Genomic DNA, 14,440 nt, shown 5'->3' with positions numbered 1-14,440 from the left:
CTTGGGGTGCGACACATATGATTGGAAATGGGCTAGTCCAGGTGCGAGAGTTAGCCTAGAAGAGAATGGGCCAAGCAGTGATTAAAAGAATACAGTGTGCGTGTAATTATTTTGGGTAAAGCTAGCCGAGTGGCGGGAAGCAGCCCACCGCTCCTAATACTACAATCTGACACATGTATTTAGAAGCAGAGGATCCGAGCAATACTTAACCATAACGCTAATTATAGTATTCAGAAGGCTTCTTGCCATGGGGCTCTCGGATAACTACAGTCATGTGATCTTTTTTCCTCAGGGTGGGCTCAAGATGGAGGGAGAACTGCCAGCTCCATCTGAGAGATCACAAGCCTGTGGTCCTGCACAGACCTTAGGCATCCTGGCAAAGGGCATCGGTGATCTTAACAGCAGCAAGAAATCCTAGCTCAGGATAGAACCACACAGACACGACCACTGCTCATCAGATCCCAGCACTCTGTGCCCGAGGGTCAGGACAGCTGTCTGCTAACAGCTCAGGTAAACGTGGGAACACAGGAGAGTACAGTTGAAAGTTTTCCCTTACTCATTCCTTCTTGTTCCTAGTTACAATGGAAAATTATGAGTCAGCATTTATTCCTAATGGTTTACCTTGTCTGACCTAGAGATTGTTCTATAGCTCCTGGAAAAAAAAATGATGTTTTACTGAAATAGTTTCGGTTCAGTGTATCATATCTGCACACTAACAATCAGAAGGCAATTCATTTTAAAAAATAATAAGGGCCCCATGAGTGCTTGCCCAATTAAAAACTATAATTTAATTATGTCCAATCACAGCCTATGATTGGAGGACACTCACTCTTTCTCCCCGGCCTTCCCTTCAAAGCCAAGCAGTGGCAGTGAGTGTGTACATCAGCTCACTGTCTCTCAAGCGCTCATTTCACGGCCCACTGAAGACAGCAAGGCTCACTGTATTTCCGGTGCGCTGCCCTCTCCAAGTGATGAGTGGCTTTCTCGGGTGAAGAGCTTGTCATCTCTACTGTGACTAGAACGCTGGGGTAGCATTTAGGGATTTCCAAAGTCCAGATCTCCAGGAAGCCCGAATTCCACTCACTAGGAGCCTGTGATTGTCTCTGAATCTCCAGGAAGAATGGGGGCGCCTCCTTAGGAGAAACAGAGTCTGAATTTGGGGAAAGGAGGCTCTCTACTGACCCTGATGGATTTAGGCTCTTGTCACATCTCATGTGTGCTGTGTGCCCCAGACAGCACCTGCAGTGCTCCGTGTCTCTCAAGACCATCTGCCTTCTCACTCCGTGTCTCTCAAGATCGCCCACCTTCTCCCATGGGCAGTCGAGGTTCTTCTGCTCCTACACAGCAGCCCTCAGGTTGCTCCCACTGAAAGGCTTCATCCCTCCATGTCGGTCCCACCAGAGTCTCCCAAAGGACACCAGAACAAGGGACTGCACATCTGCATCGCCATCCTCACCGCTTGGCGTTTCTTGTTCCTACGTGTGTAGCTATGGAGTGGGGTGGGGAGGCTGGAGGGAATGTTTGACCACAGATTTGGGTTGGTTGATTGTTCAGATTGTTTTCCTTGGTTTTCTAAATATATATTTAAAATTTTAGTACATTTTATTTATTTATCTATTGTGTGCACATGTGGGGGGCTCACATGGTATGCATATGGGGTCCATTCTCTCAGTTCACATGTGGTATCAAATTCAGGGCATCAGTCTTAAGGCTGGGGCTTCCACCCTGAGCTGTTTCGCTCCCTCCCTCCCTCCCTCCCTCCCTCCCTCCCGTTTCTGCAGGGTCTCTTTATACAGTTTTGACTGTCCTGGAGTATACTATATGGATCAGGCTGACCTCAAACTTGGAGATCCTGCTATCTTTGCCTCCCAAATGCTGGGCTCAAAGGTGTACCTCATCATACCTGACAGCATGAATCTGCTTCTCTGTTGTGTTTTCCATTACTTCTCCAAGAGGGGAGTGACCTGCCTCAACAGGTAACCAAACAGGGCCAGGATACTGATGCTGGTCATGCCTCTCTCTGCATCTCTCTCTTTCTCATATTGTTTGTTGAGCCAGAGTCTTGCTACTTAGCCAGACAGACCTTGATCCTCCTTCTTCAGGTACAGGAATACCAGTATTACAGTTAGGTACCACAATTCCCAGCTAAGGAGTAAGGATTCAGACCCCTGATGAACATCCCAGTTCCTTCACATAGCAGTGACTGAGCTTCTGTTTCTGCCTGGGGTGTAGCTTCTTCCTGGGAATTTTCATATGCCTGGGGCTTTATATGTGTTATCTCTTTTCTCTGATGCCACCGTGGGGACAGTTCTTCTGAATGACTGGCACAAGATGTGCAGGAATTTATGATGCTTCCAGAATTTAGTGAGGTGGCATGGTGCGGTGTCCAGACTGAACTGTATGATGTTTTTGAACAAGTGTGGAATTGGAGTTAGTGTTTTTAAGGTAATCATCTAGGTGTAGTGAAATCATTAGGACGGGCCCATCCGGTCTGACCAGTGTTCTTGTTAGTTGAACAGTTGAGAAACTAGAGATGCTTGAACATGAAAAAGATAGTGCAGGGACAGTGAGAAGTGCCACGTGCAGGCAGGTCAAGGGGAGAGACCCTACTGCCACCTCGGGCTTAGCATTGTGAGATCTTAGATCTCTGCTGCTGAAGCCTGGCCTCTGGTGCTATGATATGGTGCCCCGGGTCAACAATGATACTTAGTCAATATCAGTGATTAAAACCATGATCTCTATTGGAAATGTTTTTATTTCCATTGTAAGTGACATAAACAAAATCTACGAACAACAACAGGCCATTAGGCTAGGGCTCCAAGTTACTAAGCTCATTGGCTTTGGGAGCTCCTAAAGCTTGGTGTCGTACCTCTGAGTCTTTATCAGCATTGTTTCTATTTGGCAGGAGTCACACTTAGTTCAAGGACACCAAAACCAGGGACTTAGGTATTTCATACAAGGACTGCATTTGAAGCCATTTCTCAGGCTGTGAATTTACTCACTGTATTTATACCATCTTCTGTCAGAGCTAGTCTGGGTGATTGATCTTGTTTATGACCACAGCATACCACAGAAATGAAAAAAAAAAGGCATCCATCTACACCCCAAACTGGAAGCCTTGTCTTTAGTGGGCAGCTTCAGGTCGAAAACTCCACTTACCACCCTCCCAACTCCTGAAGGAGGATCCTCAGTTATGCTTTTTAAGGCTGTAGGTATAGCTGTGGCTGCGGTAACAGGGATCTGCCCCCAACCTCTATTCATTGCCATCAAAGCCCATGTCTAGACCAGCCCAGTCGTAGCACTGGGCTACGCTATGCTTGCCCTGTATATGGCTACTCTGCCTCCCATGCTGTGATGGTGAGAGAAGGCATTGTAGCATAGTGAGGACGTCACCACCCCTTCATGTTCTCTGTCAAAAAGGGAAGACTCTGCCCTGCGGGTCATTTGTTAACAAAACCTCTGCAAAAGGTGAAAACAGGTCTGTCCACACAATGGAGCTAATGCCCAAATGTCAGTAGAACCTTAGTCCTACTGTTAGATATATTTTTTAAATGTTTATTTTATTTATTATGTATATAGTATTCTGTCTACATGTATGCCTGCAGGCCAGAAGACAGCACCAGACCTCATTACAGATGGTTGTGAGCCACCATGTGGTTGCTGGGAAGTGAACTCAGGACCTTTAGAAGAACAGGGAATGCTCTTAACCGCTGAGCCATCTTTCCAGCCCTACTGTTAGATTTTTAAAAGAACAGTCATCTCATAGGCCCCACTGTTACAATAAACATTGTTACCATCATCATCACCACCACCACCACCACCACCACCACCATCATCATCATCATCATCATCATTATCGGCATGAATAATAAAAACCCAGAGACAGATATTGGGGTTCAACTTGAAGATCAGAAAAGCAAAGCAGCCAAGCCACTATTACCTCTATAAAATCTTCAGACTGAAAGAGAGTGAGTTCCTGTCTCATCCCACTTTATATTCCTCTCTAGTGCTGGGATTAAAGCCATGTATCACCACTGCCCTGCCTCTATAGCTAACTAGTATGACTGCTGGGATTAAATGTGTGTGCCACCACTGCCTGTATGACCGACTGGTGGGGAAGTTTTGAATCTGTTCTTCAAGCAAGCTTTGTTTATAGAAATTAAATATCACTACATTTCCCCTTTTCTCATCTAAAATAAAGGTTATACCTAATATAAGAAAAACTATATATAGTAAGTACAATAACTATATACAACATATAAGTACACTAACTATATACAATATATACAGGCAGTAAATACATCAGCAATATCTAGTTTATTTGCATTTGACAGATTCATAAAAAATATTCCATATCTATCCTATCTTGGTGAGTCCAAAGTCTTGTACCTAATTTACTTTCTGTCTGGTAAACTATAACTATCTAGTCTTCAACTCCCTTCAACACTCAAGAAGGAAATAATATTAACTGACTTAGAAGTGTAAGCAAGGACTAGAAATTTGCATTACACTGTTAAATGAGTTGTATAGGTATAAGACTTTGAACAAGAGTAAACATATATGTAGAGTATGTTCTAACAAAATTAACCTCAAATTTATATCAATATAAAATTTGTATACAATATACAAAAATCCAGTTCAATGTAAAACATTTAAAACTAGTAGTTGCTTTTTGAAAGTAGATTCAATAATCTACCTTTTTATCTTATCATATCTATGGCCTCCCCTTTTTTCTTTTCAGAGTAGATTCAATAATCTATCCTTTTATCCTCTCAATCCCTCATCACTTTTATTCTTCTCTGTAGAAGTCAGATAGGATCACTGGTCAAGTCCCATGGCATCTCAATACTTTTCAAAGAACTTTTAAACCATTGCCCGTGTCTTCCTTAGCAGTTATGACGGCCTCTTAGGTTCAGAGACGTCCAGTGACTTGTTATTTGCACAGTCTGGGAGAAATCTACATTCTCCTCCTCGGGGGAGGGACTGCAGGGACACGAGGGCGCAGCAAACAGATAACCCTTGTGGTACAAACCCCCTTCTCGCTCTTGGTTTTCAGAGGTCTTTTCTATAGACCAGGGCTCCCATGTGTCTATTCTATAGGTAAAGAGATTATGACTCCGGCAGTGATGCATCCCATAACCTATTATTCCCCCTCTGCAGGTGAGGGAGGGTGTGCCCTGACTTCTGTGACTCTGCCAGGTGTTCCTGTGACTGGAAGTTTGCACACACAGGTGCACTCCCAGGCAGCTTCCCCGAGACTTTCAGGAAAGTGGGGCATGGGGCAATCCCCAGGTGCTCTGCTGTTCCTGCTTCTTCAGGCTGAAACCTCAGGGCAGGGAACAGCTTGTGCAACCTAAGGACAGATGCATTTTCAGGTCTTGGCCCTGGTGTCTAATTTCCTGGCACCAAAGTTCCAGCTGCCTGGCCAAAGCTGAGTGTCCCAAACAGAAGCAAGGCCGCATGTAAACCGGAGTGGCTGGGAGTGTATGGGGGTACGTACATGCAAAGTACCACACAGAGTGGTGTGACGGTCGGCTGATCTGAGGGTCATGCGGGCTGTAATTTGTGTAAATATAATCATTTAGCATTTTTGCTTACCAACCTTAAGGAGCTTCCTGCTTTCTGCTTTGTTTGATGCAGGCTTTGGGGAAGGCACAATTTTTCCACACTGACAAGCCTGGGGCTCTGCATAGGGAATTAAGATACAGACCAAGGATGATGACCAAAGGCCTGAGGACCCCAATCGCAAAGTGCAAAGTATCCTTGGACTTTCGGGATGGTGAGCTCATGTCTTTGTAGTCACGTGTATCTCGTTTCCCTGGTAGGAACACCAATTAGCTAGCAGGTGTGGGTACCATGGAGCTGCGCTCAGACTTAAGCACCTTATGCCATCCTCATGACTCACTCCAAGTTGGGTACCATGGAAACAGGCACTTGGAGGGCATCAGTGAATACTCTGGGGCGGCATATCTTGCGTAACGTGGCAGAGAACAGAATGTAGCGCGTGGCCAGCATTCTCGTGGTATTCCCTGCCCACATATACTTTCGAGGCCGAAGATTGGGAGGAGTAAGGTGAAGTGAGAGAGCCTAGGCCTGGGTGTCTCTCTGGGCTCTGAAGGAGGAGGGAAATAGAGGAGATATGCATATCCACGTGAGCACATCTATCCATGGCACTCAGTGATCCTTCAGATTGTCCCTGACTGCTTGCTCCCCTCCTGGCATTTTCAGCCCCATTCACGCGTGAAGTGGGTCTTTATGAAGCCACTCCTGAACCTCAGTTCTACGCTCAAGGCACACAGCCCTGAAGGTGCCAGGACTTTCTCTCCGAGAAGCCCTTGGTACCATAAACCCCCTCAGGGAAGGAGGCAGGAAGTGCCACTTTGACTTCCATACATGTCTGTTAAGCTGCTTGACACTTGGAGGGAAATGGTAGGATGGGAGGACTTTTGTCTGTGCTTGGGCCACTGTGTCAAGCCCTGGCAGCCCCAGCTCAGCCTCCAGAGAAGATTCCCTACTGAGTTTATTTCCAGGCCAGGAATGGCTTTCACCACACTGTGCCACACGCTTGCCTCTGTGCGCTCCTGCTGGCTCCTATCCTCCCCCACACGCCTGAGTGGTTCTCAGAATGCTCTCCTGTGTTCTGCAGTGTGCGCCTTGCAGGATAGGGTGCTTCCTGGAAATCTTCCTCATTCTTTCCTGATCCGCAGCTCTGCTTTCACTACGAGGAATCCTTATAGGCAGACATTCTGGCGTCCTCTCTCTTGTCCATCTCAAACCTAATTGCTGCAGTTCACAAGTTGGAGGAGCCTGATTCCATGAAAGGGGGCCGTATTTGTCCCGAGGCCTCAGCTGAAGAGTGGTAGCCAAGGCTCCAGCCTCTGGTGGCCAGGCTTCTATGGCCCTTCTGGTCTTCTGCCTCCTGGAGGGCTACAGATAGGAGACACCCTTCCTGGAAAGACAACAGCTTGGGGACACTACAGATAAGGCCAGGCGGGTGTGCCTGGTCGGCCCCAGAATAAAAGGCTTACCAGGAGAGGTTTCTTAGGATTCCACCTTCCTTGAGGTGGGTCCTGCCGATAAAGATGCCTTTGAAGTTCCGTTGGTAGTAGATAGGATCTCTGTGGCAGAGCCTGTCACAGGGAGCCTTCTGGATGGCTGTCCCCAGATAGCCAGATCAGCAGGCTGAAGATAGAGAGAAAGACTTATCTAGAAGGGCCTCTGCAGGACTGGCTTTGAGGTACTTCCTTCCTGTCAGCCAATTTCTGGAGTCATTCTCTTCTCTGCAGATGCAGAAACTGAGGCATAGGTCACCATTAGAAAGTCCAGACGAGAACGTTGATGTTTGTAGTGAATGTGGGTTCCACACTGTGGACGTTCAGTACATACTAAAGCCCATGAACACAAGCATTGTACCACATTCTCGGAGCCCAGGAATAGATCCCATACCCTTTCCCAGAGAAAATTCTGGGTCTCCTGCCTGGAAAGAGATTAGACGGACACTCAGGCCATCGCGGGCAAGGTGTGCTGGGGACAGGGAAGCACGCAGCGGAGCCTGCAGCTGGACTTGAGGGGCTAAGAGAGAGGTAGAAGGAAGGCAGAGCAAAGCAAGCAGGAACCAGACTCTGGTGGAGCCATTTGCATTTTGGCTGAGGGCAGAGAGTCATAAGGATTTTAAGTCAAGGCAGAGAAGGAAGAGAGTGGCCTCTTCCAAACCCGAGACTCCGCATTCCGGGAACAACATTGAGAAAGATGAAAGGTGGCCGTGAAGGCGAAAGTGAAGGTGTAATTTTGTAGTAGAACACACAGTCCTGGTTTGGTCCCTGAAGAAACACACACGTGAAGGGGTTTGGGGGTGGTCTGGGGGGTATCTGGAGGGGCTGGAGGAGGAGGACCTATCCTGGGACAGAGATGGGTGAATTGGAAATCCCTGACACAGAGATTCCAAACAGTGCCTTCAGACATCATTACTTTCACACCAGAGGCTGGGTTACTCACTGGCATAGGTGGCCAGCGTTTGAGAGTTCCAGCGTGCCCCTTTGTCCCTGCCCTAGAAATGACGTCCTCCACAGGTTCTAGAAGAGCGTCCTTGGAGGGGGCGAGGTCTGGAAACCTTTAGGGTAAGCTGTGCTTGTTCCTCGAGACTGCATATGGGGCTGGTTGCAGGCGGGATTCTTTTTTTGTAGGAAGGACTGTTCTCCTGCTGTTGATAAACGCATAGGCAAAAACAGGGAAGGGTCTTCTCCTGAATAGAAAGCTGGACCTGAGGGCCTCTCACAGAAGGAAACCCATCCATGATTCGGCCTGTGGAGTGGAGGCAAGATTTAGCTGCTGGTGTCTTGAAGAGAACAGATGAGGACAGGATCTTGGGATTAGACCTGCAAACATTAGTCCTTGGACTGCTGAGTTTCCCAGTACTGGGCACAAAGGGGTTAGGTCAGCCCTGAGGAGGGTGTGAGCTTCACTGTGTGCATTCCACACAGAACCCCAAAGTCTTCTCCTGTTGAAGCAGCTGTCACGAGGCTCAGACATCTGCATGGGCACTCTGGGAAGAGTGTCCTCCATGTCCCCAAGCTCAGATGGAGGTACCTCCGAAGGGCAGCACAATGGTAGCACCTCCCTTCCTTTAAAGATGGAAAGGTAGAAAATTCTAAGTTCTCCACTATTCCTTCTACCCCAGCTTTATCTATGAAGATGGGAGATAAGTTCAGGGTAGTTCTCAATTGCCCCAAGGCTACAAAGCTGCCTTATTGTAAAGTAGACAGGAAAAGTCTGCCTTTCCCCGGCCCCCCAAAATGCAAAGTTATTGGTATAATAAGGTCCAAGTATTCTAGAAGGGATCAAAAGGAAAAGCAAAGAGCAGTTTCTCGGCTCCCTTACAGTATGACCTGTCTTACCACCTCCACCAGCGTGGAGGTCAGAGCGCTAGCAGGCCTCCTGCTTTAGAAGTAAAGTTTTCTTAGGATACAACCGTTCCCATTCTCCTGTATTTTGTCTATGTTGATTTGTTGCTTCAAGGGCAGATTCTAGTCATGGCAGCAAGCTTGTGTCCTATAGGGACAGAAGGAAAGGCCAGCCCCGTTGTAACTGCAGTTATGACTCTAAGACTGAGTTCTTCTTTGTAGAGCATCAAGGACTTTGTAGGCTATTTCACGTTTATTATGATCACCTTGAACTTCAGACTGGGACGGTAAGACGGTGAGTTGCCACTCACCCAGGCCTCCCTCCTCCCACAGGCCAAGTTTACACTGCATTTCTTCCCTCCATCCCTCCCTTCCTCCCTCCCTTCCTCCCTTCCTCCCTTCCTCCCTCCCTCCCTCCCTCCCTCCCTCCCTCCCTTTCATTTTTCCCATTGCCCAAAAGCAGCTTCTTTATTAACCAAAGACAATAAAACATATTCATAGCATACAGAGGGGAATCCCACATCAGTCTACCCTTGGACTTCTACTCAGGGGCTGAGAAACCAGGATCATGAGTACAAATGCATCCCAGACTGTTTACTGGAGTCCAACCTCGGCTGGATAACAAACCACATCTTAAGGGAATTTGTCAAAATATCAAAAACGAAATGAAAAACGACAACCCCCCACCCTTTCCCTGCCAACCTTACTTGAAAAGAATGACCACACATTGCCTGATATTTAAAGGAACCACGGGCTGTTGAGATGGTGGGCATCCCACTCAGCACGTGGCAGCAGGAAGTACTCATCTCTAAGTGAAGTGTGGCCCATCTAGTTAGTCAACTTCAATTTGTGGTCCTTATATTCCTTCTGTGGTCCTTGTTCATCTTTGATTACCCTGCACTGCTACGCCACTGCCGCAGCCAGACACAGCAGCTCCAGCCCACCCACCCTGCTTGGCTAGGTTTTCCTGTAGATGTCATTGTTTGGGGACTGCTGGGTGAGCCTTAGGGTTTGGAGAGCGTGGAACATGTCTCTACCCTTGGAATATCTGCAGCCTCTGCCTGGCCTGCTATATAAGTTACTTACTTTATGTTTTATTTTGTATTACTGTGACAGTATACCCACCAAAAGCGAAGCACAACAGGAAGGGTTTCTCTGGCTCGCCATGGGGAAGAAAGCATGATGGCAGGACCACAAGGCAGCTGGTCTCGTATGTGTGATGAATATTGGTCCTCTTTTTGCTTTATCCTATTCATTTAGTCCAGAATTCTTGCCCGCAGTCTGGTTCTGCTCGTATTAGGGTGGGTCTTCCCCACCTCACTTAACCCAGTCTTAGGGACTCTCCCACAGCCCTTCTGGAGGCTTGTCTCCTAGGAGATCTAGATCCTGTTATATTAGCAATCAATATGAACCATTATTTCTGGTGTCCAGCAGGATTTCAGTAGTGCTTTATGACTGGGAGGAGGATTCTAGCAAAGGAGACAGTTGGGAGTCTTCGTGGTTGAATACAAGAGCCCAACTTCTGGAAACCATGCTTGCCTGCTTTGTGACCTTGGACAGGGAGCTGACTTTCTCTCTGTGCCTTCAATTTCCTCATGTGAAAAATGGGGTAAACCTAGCACTGATAATACCGTGAGAGATACAGGCATGGCAGTGGGTCACGTGCAGGAAAGATTCTTGACACGTTGCCAGATTGACAAGAAACAGGCTATTACAGGCTCAGGGGCATTTGCGGCAGACTCCCTAGAGACAGAGGAGGAAAGAAGAAGCAGCGTGATTCTTTGATAGTCTTGACAAAGGAAATTCCCAGCAGGTGAGGGTGTTAGAGATGGAATAGCCAGCCTCCCCTCACCTCTTCCGCTTCTGAGAGAGCCAGCCTCCGAGCGGTTATCCTCTGTGGAACATTGGGAGAGGCATGTTCTCTCCTGCGGATTCCTCAGCAGCTGCTACAGCAGCACCCAGCATGGCAGTGGCTCCAGCCAGACCTGGAAGCTTCACGATGTGGCGCCAAGTTCCATCATTGTCATCCCCCCACCCCAGCACTGGTCAGGTGCTTCCTTTGTCCTTTGTTGGGAAGTTACTTCCGCTGGCCAGCTCTGCTACTTTGGGAGAAGTCACTGAACTGAATAGGAAAGCAGGAGCCAGGGAACCCCTTGTCACTCGCCAGTTACCCACAGAGCATTCTGCCTCTGTCCAAAAGCAGCTATTGAACTGTGGCCTAAACAAATTAAGGAGGACTCCTGCCTGCCTCCTGCTCTCTTGGCCCTGGAGGTTTGGAGAGAAAGCCCTGTTGTTTTGTACGATTTAAAGCTGCCCAGTCCAGCCACACGGTTTAATCAGCCTTGAAATGGACCTTTTATCAGGGCACCAGCCTGAGAATCAGATACCTGTCCGTGAGGAAGGCCAAGAAGCTGGTGTCTCTGGTGACTTTGATGTCAGAAGGGTGGAGCACTTGCCTGTGTATCTGCCCTTGCTGTACCTGTCTTTCCTCTTTGTGCATGGTCTGGAAAAATCTGGATGAAAAAAATCAGGCCCTCCAAGAGCCCTGAGACGGGAGAGTGGTAGGGAAAGCTACCAAAGAGGGAGAAGGCTCCAGCGTAGTGCTGGCCTCTATGTTTACCCCCTCCACATTCCAGGAGAAAAGGTTCCAGACGGTCCCCATTTATGGATGTGAAAACAGTAGAGGTTTATGAGATAAATTGAATATGTCCATAGGCTCAGAACGATTCTGCTTAGAGGTAGGACAGGAGTTAGGCGCAGGTGGAAAGTGCTCACCCCTGGCTTGGTTGTCTGCCTGGAGTTTGTGCAGATGACAGTCTTCTGGGATTCTAGCAAGAGCTGGAATTTCACTTGAGCCCCACCTCATAGGAAACCGAAAATTCTCTACGCTCTTCAGCACCCCGGCAAAGGCCAGTCTGAGTTGCCTTTCTGAAAACGGCTTCGCTTTGCGCAGGTCAGTGTGGAATCAAGATTTTCTGCAAACATTTGTGAGACTCAGTTAACATTTGATTACATACAGGGTTGGCTTTTTCTACAACCATTTGAATACTGTGGGAAGGAAGGAGAGGCCCGGACCTCTCAAAGCTGAGGCTGTCAGAGACCGTTAGTGTCTCTGAGCACGGCAGGGCTCAGCAGGCTGACAGGGCCCATAGACGTCTCCTTTCTCACCCACATTCAGCTTTCTCTCTCTAGAGACCACTTTCCTGGCTCTGTGTGGAGGCTGGAGGACAACCTAGTTGTCATCTTGGGGAAAGCCATCAATTTCTTTGAGGCAGGATCTCTCATCGGTCTGAAGCTCACCAGTTCTGTTAGACTGGCTGGCCAGGGAACCCAAACGATGCCCCAGTCTCTGCCTCCCTGGGGTAGGGATTATATGTTCGTAGCACCATGCCCCGCAAGATGACTTTCTTTGACTTGCTCTTGGATGCTTTCTGAATTTGTCCATTTCTGGTATCCTGAGTTGTTGCCAGGGCTCTGCGATTTAGTCTCACATCGTATTCATATATTTTTAAAAATTATTCCATTCTTTTAGGCATATGAGTGTTTTTGCCTACATGTATGTCTGTGTACCACGTGTGCCTGGTGCTTGTCTAGGTTAGAAGAGGTCATCCGATCCCCTGGGACTGGAGGCATAGATGGCTGTGAGCCAGTGTGTCAATGGTGAAAATCAAACCCAGGTCCCCTGTAAGAGCAACACGTGGTTGGGTCAGAACCACTAAGCCAGCTCTCCAGCTCATCTTTTTTGTGTTCTTGAGATTTTTAGCAGTAAAATATTGTCACTGCTGCCATCACCGCTGTCATCATCATCATCATCATCATCATCATCATCATCCATCATCATCATCATCATCATTTATTGAGTCAACAATGTTGCAAAGGCATCACCCTCCAAAGAAAGGAAAATGCTGGGAAAAGGAACTCCATAGCCACCCCTCTGGGCTAACTGGGTTATTTCAAATATCCACTGTGTTCCTTCCACACCTAATAAATAGTTTTCTATAGGTACGGAGGTAGAGAATCGTTTGTAGTGTGTTCTGCGTCTGGTAACGTTTGTATCTTAAACTCTCCTTATTCGCCTTAAAGCACTTTGCAAATACTCATGGCTATCCGTGTGTTGCAGTTGGTTACACTGATAGATATATTTAAAATCAGTTGACAATCAAGGGACATCAATTTGCTCTTAGACCCCAGGGGACTGTGCACATCTTTGCATGTAACTTTTCTCTTCTTGGAAACCATTTGAGCACATTCTCAGTAGAAAGCTTATTGAGTCAAAGGTCACTGTTTTATGACTCTTGACCCATATTGCCAAATTGCTTTCGAATCGAGCTGTTTACACTGCCTCTGTTAATAGGCGGACATGCCAGTTTTGCCACTTGTCCACGCTGACTATTATTATCTTTTTTAAAAATGTAGTTTAATAGGCATAAGATGGTCTCTTTTTAATTTGTATATATTTTTATCTAGAGAGGAGCTATCCCCCCCCCCCATATGCTTGTTTACCAACTCTCTTTGGGAATGCTGACGCTGGCTGCTTCCAGAAACAAGTTCATTATTTTCCATGTGAATCCTTCCAGGCAAGCCAATGGCAACGCAGCCTTGACTTCAAGCGCATGAACTTCAACACTGAGCCTTCACGTATTTTTTTTTTTTTTTTGGACTGATTTCAGAGCTTAAAGGCCAGGACCAAAACAGCCTACTCCTATTGAGAGTTCTGCATGAGGTCTTCCAACTGGTCCTCAGTCTCTGTGACTTTCAACTTAGTGCTTGATTCCTTTCTTTCCGCTCCCTGCTTCATCTGACGAGCAAGACAGAATTTTTCTGCAGAAAATCTTTAAGATACACCTCCTCCACTATTTTTGGTTTTCTTACTTTGGGAGAGAGAGGGGTGTGTCTCATGTCTTCCTGTTAAGCCTCTCTTTCTCTTTTTTTAATTTGAGCATCTGTTTGCGTTTCTAGACAGCTTTCTTTGATTTTTTCTCTCACTGCTTCACCCACAACATCCTGTGGGCTAGAAGCTTCTTCAGCACCTCATCTCTGCTCTCTCTGCCCTGAAGCAACCTGGAGCACCCTTGCCTCTCTAGCTAGAGTCCCTGTCACAGAAGGAAGGCCCACATTAGTTGAAAGTAGCCCAGATAGCATTTCTGGACCTCTGTTGCCCCACGGGAAGAGTGGAGCCTGCCTGGGTGGGTAGCGATGCCTGCATTCACCTGACTGGACTTGAGAGGAACTGGAATTTCAGCTAAGATTTGTAGTTTTCCTCGGGTACTATTATGGCTAGTACTTAGGTGCAAAACACCTCTCTTTGGATTGCTCATGAGTGCTTTTTCTTGGATTCACTCCTGGGCTTCAGCATTTATGCCTTTGTTTTACTTTGTTTGAGGGAGAGTCTCAGGAACTGTACCCAAGGCTTTACTTGAGCTGCTGATTCTCCAGCCTCCACCCCTCTAGCATTATGTATGCTTTTCACGTGAGATGTATATTACACACATGTGTATTCCTTCATGGTGAACCAATGGCAGTGCAACCTTGATTTCAAA

General features: G+C 47.2%; 1 long non-coding RNA gene across 3 annotated transcripts in view; it reads left to right on the top strand.

The window, feature by feature from the left end:
* LOC113456736 overlaps positions 1-14,440 on the top strand; it is a 209,562-nt gene that overhangs the window by 114,042 nt on the left and 81,080 nt on the right. For 2 of the 3 annotated variants that reach the window (XR_003377482.1, XR_003377480.1), the window contains one exon: positions 5,641-5,779. The exons of the other annotated variant lie outside the window; for it this stretch is intronic. This is a non-coding gene — a long non-coding RNA (uncharacterized LOC113456736). The remainder of the gene's footprint in view (positions 1-5,640; positions 5,780-14,440) is intronic. 3 annotated transcript variants of the gene reach the window in all.

This window comes from Microtus ochrogaster, chromosome 15 (assembly GCF_000317375.1).
Source record: "Microtus ochrogaster isolate Prairie Vole_2 chromosome 15, MicOch1.0, whole genome shotgun sequence".
NCBI lineage: Eukaryota > Metazoa > Chordata > Mammalia > Rodentia > Cricetidae > Microtus > Microtus ochrogaster.
This window is presented reverse-complemented; position numbering and strand designations above follow the sequence as displayed.